The sequence below is a fragment of the Homarus americanus genome, unplaced genomic scaffold (genome assembly GCF_018991925.1).
Source record: "Homarus americanus isolate GMGI-L3 unplaced genomic scaffold, GMGI_Hamer_2.0 scaffold43946, whole genome shotgun sequence".
In the NCBI taxonomy this organism is placed as follows: domain Eukaryota; kingdom Metazoa; phylum Arthropoda; class Malacostraca; order Decapoda; family Nephropidae; genus Homarus; species Homarus americanus.
Window position 1 is genome coordinate 1 of NW_024736209.1, and position 7,254 is coordinate 7,254.

At 40.0% G+C, this 7,254-nt stretch overlaps 4 non-coding genes and 4 pseudogenes across 4 annotated transcripts; all 8 read right to left on the reverse strand.

Annotated features, from left to right (window-relative positions):
• Positions 1-583: 583 nt before the first annotated feature.
• On the reverse strand, positions 584-702 carry LOC121872112. The gene has a single exon (XR_006090030.1). It is a non-coding gene; the product is annotated as a 5S ribosomal RNA (ribosomal RNA).
• Positions 703-1,802: 1,100 nt separating this feature from the next.
• LOC121872108 lies at positions 1,803-1,921 on the reverse strand. The gene has a single exon (XR_006090029.1). It is a non-coding gene; the product is annotated as a 5S ribosomal RNA (ribosomal RNA).
• A 494-nt stretch (positions 1,922-2,415) lies between these two features.
• Positions 2,416-2,528, reverse strand: LOC121872111 (annotated as a pseudogene).
• Positions 2,529-3,613: 1,085 nt separating this feature from the next.
• Positions 3,614-3,733, reverse strand: LOC121872115 (annotated as a pseudogene).
• Positions 3,734-4,212: 479 nt separating this feature from the next.
• LOC121872113 lies at positions 4,213-4,331 on the reverse strand. The gene has a single exon (XR_006090031.1). It is a non-coding gene; the product is annotated as a 5S ribosomal RNA (ribosomal RNA).
• Positions 4,332-4,823: 492 nt separating this feature from the next.
• LOC121872109 lies at positions 4,824-4,937 on the reverse strand (annotated as a pseudogene).
• Positions 4,938-5,421: 484 nt separating this feature from the next.
• On the reverse strand, positions 5,422-5,542 carry LOC121872110 (annotated as a pseudogene).
• A 495-nt stretch (positions 5,543-6,037) lies between these two features.
• Positions 6,038-6,156, reverse strand: LOC121872114. The gene has a single exon (XR_006090032.1). It is a non-coding gene; the product is annotated as a 5S ribosomal RNA (ribosomal RNA).
• Positions 6,157-7,254: the final 1,098 nt, after the last annotated feature.

Here is a 7,254-nt window from a genome sequence, read left to right on the forward strand (position 1 = left end):
GGTCACCCATCCAAGTACTAACCAGACCCAATGTTGCTTAACTTCGCTGATCGGACGAGAAGCGGTGTTTTCAACGTGATATGGCCGTTGGCATCAATATAAGCTGGTTCTTGTCAATTTATAAAAAGCACTGCCCTACAGGGTTCTTTTTCTTCCACTGTCCTGTGGTAGTGAAATGCTTAGCGGTTGTGTTGCAGTCTGACATCTACCTCTTTAATCAAAAGAAGGGAAAGTGCAGGACATCGATAAACGAAAGTCAATGTCAACCTATTCTTCCTTACCGAACGGGGTGCAAGGGAGCTTAATTAGATCAGGTCTTTCTGTGACAAAATTATTGAAGTTTGTCATAGGGCAGGGTGTACCAGATTTGTTTCCCTGGCCTTTATATATTGATCCCATTATTGTTATAAAAAAATGCCATTTTGAACATTAGGGTAAGCCGTTTCATACTATTGATTCATTTTAAGATCATAAACTAGACATCATCTAACGTATCAATACTAAACAATACATACCATATCACCGCGGTACATAGCAAAGATAAAGGGTGGAACAAAAGGGGGGTTACTAGCGAGAGGTAAACTGCCAACAGCATCTGGTGTTCCCAGGCGGTCACCCATCCAAGTACTAACCAGACCCAATGTTGCTTAACTTCGCTGATCAGACGAGAAGCGGTGTTTTCAACGTGGTATGGCCGTTGGCATCTATATAAGCTGGTTCTTGTCAATTTATATAAAGCACTGCCCTACAGGGTTCTTTTTCTTCCACTGTCCTGTGGTAGTGAAATGCTTAGCGGTTGCGTTGCAGTCTGACATCTACCTCTTTAATTAAAAGAAGGGAAAGTGCAGGAGATCGATTAACGAAAGTCAATGTCAACCTATTCTTCCTTAACGAACGGGGTGCAAGGGAGCTTAATTAGATAAGGTCTTTCTATTGGAATTATTAGAAGTTTGTCATAGGAGCAGGGGTGTTTTAGTTTTGTTTCCACAGCCTTTACTTATATTGTTATTATTGTTATAAAAAAATGCCATTTGAACATTAAAATTTGACCATTTTTTAATTATTCGATTTTAAGATAAAACAAACTGAAATCATCTAACGTATCCAATACTAAACAAACCATACCACATCCACCCGCGGTACATAGCTTAAGATAAAGGGTGGAACAAAAGGGGGGTTACTAGCGAGAGGTAAAATGCCAACAGCATCTGGTGTTCCCAGGCGGTCACCCATCCAAGTACTAACCAGACCCAATATTGCTTAACGCTGATCGGACGAAAGCGGTCAGCCTCAACGTGGTATAGCCGTTAGCATCTCTTAAGCTGGTTCTTGTGAATTTATATAAGCTTTTGCCTACAGGGGTTCTTACTGTTCCACTGTCTGTGGTAGTGAAATGTAGGATTGCGTTGCAGTCTGACATCTACCTCTTTAACTAAAAGAAGGGAAAGTGCAGGAGATCGATTAACGAAAGTCAATGTCAACCAATTCTTCCTTACCGAACGGGGTGCAAGGGAGCTTAATTAGATAAGGTCTTTCTATTGGAATTATTAGAAGTTTGTCATAGGAGCAGGGGTGTTTTAGTTTTGTTTCCACAGCCTTTACTTATATTGTTATTATTGTTATAAAAAAAATGCCATTTGAACATTAAAATTGGACCATTCTTTAATGATTCGATTTTAAGATAAAACAAACTGAACTCATCTAACGTATCCAATACTAAACAAACCATACCACATCCACCCGTGGTACATAGCTTAAGATAAAGGGTGGAACAAAAGGGGGGTTATTAGCGAGAGGTAAAATGCCAACAGCATCTGGTGTTCCCAGGCGGTCACCCATCCAAGTACTAACCAGACCCAATGTTGCTTAACTTCGCTGATCGGACGAGAAGCGGTGTTTTCAACGTGGTATGGCCGTTGGCATCTATATAAGCTGGTTCTTGTCAATTTATATAAAGAACTGCCCTACAGGGTTCTTTTTCTTCCACTGTCCTGTGGTAGTGAAATGCTTAGCAATTGCGTTGCAGTCTGACATCTACCTCTTTAATTAAAAGAAGGGAAAGTGCAGGAGATCGATTAACGAAAGTCAATGTCAACCTATTCTTCCTTACCGAACGGGGTGCAAGGGAGCATAATTAGATAAGGTCTTTCTATTGGAATTATTAGAAGTTTGTCATAGGAGCAGGGGTGTTTTAGTTTTGTTTCCACAGCCTTTATTTATATTGTTATTATTGTTATAAAAAAATGCCATTTGAAGATTAAAATTTGACCATTCTTTAATGATTCGATTTTAAGATAAAACAAACTGAACTCATCTAACGTATCCAATACTAAACAAACCATACCACATCCACCCGCGGTACATAGCTTAAGATAAAGGGTGGAACAAAAGGGAGGTTACTAGCGAGAGGTAAAATGCCAACAGCATCTGGTGTTCCCAGGCGGTCACCCATCCAAGTACTAACCAGACCCACGTTTAACTTCGCTGATCGGACGAGAAGCGGTAGCCAACGTGCATGGGCTGCTGGCATCTATATAAGCTTTCGGTTCTTGTCAATTTATATAGAGAACTGCCCTACAGGTTAGTTTCCGCCACAGTCCTGTGGTATTGAACTGCTTATAGGAAGCGCAGCCTGACATCAATTTTTAATTAAAAAGAAGTGAGAGACGATTAACGAAAATACCGTCAACCTATTCTTCTACCTAACGGGTGCAAGGGAGCTTAATTAGATAAGGTCTTTCTATTGGAATTATTAGAAGTTTGTCATAGGAGCAGGGGTGTTTTAGTTTTGTTTCCACAGCCTTTACTTATATTGTTATTATTGTTATAAAAAAAATGCAATTTGAACATTAAAATTGGACCATTCTTTAATGATTCAATTTTAAGATAAAACAAACTGAACTCATCTAACGTATCCAATACTAAACAAACCATACCACATCCACCCGCGGTACCTAGCTTAAGATAAAGGGTGGAACAAAAGGGGGGTTACTAGCGAGAGGTAAAATAGCATCTGGCAGTGTTCCCAGGCGGTCACCCATCCAAGTACTCAACTAGACCAATGTTGCTTAACTTCGCTGATCGACGAGAAGCGGTGCTTTCAACGTGGCATGGGCTGCTGGCATCTATATAGGTTGGTTCTTGTCAATTTATATAAAGCACTGCCCTACAGTGTTCTTTTTCTTCCACTGTCCTGTGGTAGTGAAATGCTTAGCGGTTGCGTTGCAGTCTGACATCTACCTCTTTAACTAAAAGAAGGGAAAGTGCAGGAGATCGATTAACGAAAGTCAATGTCAACCAATTCTTCCTTACCGAACGGGTTGCAAGGGAGCTTAATTAGATAAGGTCTTTCTATTGGAATTATTAGAAGTTTGTCATAGGAGCAGGGGTGTTTTAGTTTTGTTTCCACAGCCTTTACTTATATTGTTATTATTGTTATGCACCATTTGAACATTAAATTGACCATCTTTTTAATGATTCGATTTTACATAAACAAACTGAACTCATCTAACGCATCCAATACCAAACAAAATCATTCATACCACATCCACTCCGTGGTAAAATATAGCTTAAGATAAAGGTGGAACAAAGGGGGTTACTTAGCGAGGTAAAATGCCAATAGCATCTGGCAGGTTCCCAGGCGGTCACCCATCCAAGTACTAACCAGACCTAACGTTGTTTAACTCGCTGATCGGACGAGAAGCGGTGTTTTCAACGTGGCATGGCCGTTGCATCCATATAAGCTGGTTTTTGTCAATTTATATAAAGCACCTCACAGGTTCTTTTCTTCCACTGTCCCGGTGGTAGTGAAACGTTTAGCGGCATGCAGTCTGACATCTACCCTTTAATTAAGGAAAGTGCAGGAGATCGATAAACGAAAGTCAATGTCAACCTATTCTTCCTTACCGAACGGGGTGCAAGGGAGCTTAATTAGATAAGGTCTTTCTATTGGAATTATTAGAAGTTTGTCATAGGAGCAGGGGTGTTTTAGTTTTGTTTCCACAGCCTTTACTTATATTGTTATTATTGTTATAAAAAAAATGCCATTTGAACATTAAAATTTGACCATTCTTTAATGATTCGATTTTAAGATAAAACAAACTGAACTCATCTAACGTATCCAATACTAAACAAACCATACCATATCCACCCGCGGTACATAGCTTAAGATAAAGGGTGGAACAAAAGGGGGGTTACTAGCGAGAGGTAAACTGCCAACAGCATCTGGTGTTCCCAGGCGGTCACCCATCCAAGTACTAACCAGACCCAATGTTGCTTAACTTCGCTGATCAGACGAGAAGCGGTGTTTTCAACGTGGTATGGCCGTTGGCATCTATATAAGCTGGTTCTTGTCAATGGCAAAAGCACCGTGTCTCTACAGTTCTTTTTTCCACTGTCCTGTGGTAGTGAAATGCTTAGCGGTTGCGTTGGAGTCTGACATCTACCTCTTTAATTAAAAGAAGGGAAAGTGCAGGAGATCGATTAACGAAAGTCAATGTCAACCTATTCTTCCTTACCGAACGGGGTGCAAGGGAGCTTAATTAGATAAGGTCTTTCTATTGGAATTATTAGAAGTTTGTCATAGGAGCAGGGGTGTTTTAGTTTTGTTTCCACAGCCTTTACTTATATTGTTATTATTGTTATAAAAAAAATGCCATTTGAACATTAAAATTTGACCATTCTGTAATGATTCGATTTTAAGATAAAACAAACTGAACTCATCTAACGTATCCAATACTAAACAAACCATACCATATCCAGCCGCGGTACATAGCTTAAGATAAAGGGTGGAACAAAAGGGGGGTTACTAGCGAGAGGTAAAATGCCAACAGCATCTGGTGTTCCCAGGCGGTCACCCATCCAAGTACTAACCAGACCCAATGTTGCTTGCTTCGCTGATCGGACGAAGCAGTGTTTTCAATGGTATGGCCGTTAGCATCTATACTCGCTGGTTCTTGTCAATTTATATAAAAACTGCTGCCCTACAGGGTTCTTTTTCTTCCACTGTCCTGTGGTAGTGAAATGTAGCGGTTGCGTTACGCGATCTGACATCTATCTTTAGTAAGAAGAGGTGGGAGATCGATTAACAGCAAAGTCAATGTCAACCTATTCTTCCTTGCAGACAGGTGCAAGGGAACTTAATTGAATAGATTTTCTATTGGAATTATTAGAGGTTTGTCATAGGAGCAGGGGTGTTTTAGTTTTGTTCCACAGCCTTTGCTATATTGTTATTATTGTTATAAAAAATGCCATTTAGAACATTAAAATTTGGACCATTCTTTAATGATTCGATTTTAAGATAAAAACAAACTGAACTCATCTAAAGAGTATACAATACTAAATAAACCATACACATCACCGCGGTACATAGCTTAAAGATAGTTAGGTAGAACAAAAGGGGTTACTGGCAAGGAGGTAAAATGCCAGCAACATCTGGTGTTCCCAAAACGGTCACCCATCAGGCACTAACCTTAGACCCAATGTTGCTTAACTTCGCTGATCGGACGAGAAGCGGTGTTTTCAACGTGGTATGGCCGTTGGCATCTATATAAGCTGGTTCTTGTCAATTTATATAAAGCACTGCCCTACAGGGTTCTTTTTCTTCCACTGTCCTGTGGTAGTGAAATGCTTAGCGGTTGCGTTGCACCTCTGACATCTACCTCTTTAATTAAAAGAAGGGAAAGTGCAGGACATCGATAAACGAAAGTAAATGTCAACCTATTCTTCCTTACCGAACGGGGTGCAAGGGAGCTTAATTAGATAAGGTCTTTCTATTGGAATTATTAGAAGTTTGTCATAAGAGCAGGGGTATTTTAGTTTTGTTTCCACAGCCTATACATATATTGTTATTATTGTTATAAAAAAATGCCATTTGAACATTAAAATTGGACCATTCTTTAATGATTCGATTTTAAGATAAAACAAACTGAACTCATCTAACGTATCCAATACTAAACAAACCATACCACATCCACCCGCGGTACATAGCTTAAGATAAAGGGTGGAACAAAAGGGGGGTTACTAGCGAGAGGTAAAATGCCAACAGCATCTGGTGTTCCCAGGCGGTCACCCATTCAAGTACTAACCAGACCCAATGTTGCTTAACTTCGCTGATCGGACGAGAAGCGGTGTTTTCAACGTGGTATGGCCGTTGGCATCTCTATATGCTGGTTCTTGTCAATTTATATAAAGCACTGCCCTACAGGGTTCTTTTTCTTCCACTGTCCTGTGGTAGTGAAATGCTTAGCGGTTGCGTTGCAGTCTAACATCTACCTCTTTAATTAAAAGAAGGGAAAGTGCAGGAGATCGATTAACGAAAGTCAATGTCAACCTATTCTTCCTTACCGAACGGGGTGCAAGGGAGCTTAATTAGATAAGGTCTTTCTATTGGAATTATTAGAAGTTTGTCATAGGAGCAGGGGTGTTTTAGTTTTGTTTCCACAGCCTTTACTTATATTGTTATTATTGTTATAAAAAAAATGCCATTTGAACATTAAAATTTGACCATTCTTTAATGATTCGATTTTAAGATAAAACAAACTGAACTCATCTAACGTATCCAATACTAAACAAACCATACCATATCCACCCGCGGTACGCCAGCTTAAGATAAAGATTAGGTAAAGGGGTTACTGGCGAGAGGTAAAATGTAGCAGCATCTGGTGTTTTGAGCGGTCACCCATCCAAGTACTAACAGACCCAATGTTGGAACTTCGCAGATCGGACGAGAAGCGGTGTTTTCAACGTGGTATGGCCGATGACAACATTACAAGCTGGTTCTTGTAAATTTATACACAGCACTGCCCTGCAGGTTGCTTTCTGCCACTGTCCTGTGGTAGTGAAATGCTTAGCGGTGGCGTTGCAGTCTGACATCTACCTCTTTAATTCAAAGAAGGGGAAGCGCAGGAGATCGATAAACGAAGGTCAAAGGCAACCTCTTTTCCTTAACGAACGGGGGTGCAGGGGAGCTTAATTAGATAAGGCCGTTCTAGTGAAATTATTAGAAGCTTGTCATAGGAGCAGAGGTCTTTTAGTTTTGTTTCCGGAGCTTTTAGTTATAATGTTTTTATTTTATTAAAAAAATGCCATTTGAACAATAAAATGTTGGCTATCTTTTATGAATCGATTTTAAGACAAGTCAAACTGAACTCATCTAACCTATCCAATACTAAACAAATCACCCACCCAGCGGAGGTAAATTTGGAGATAAAGTGGGTTAGCAGCGAGGTAAAATGCCAACAGCATCTTCGTGTT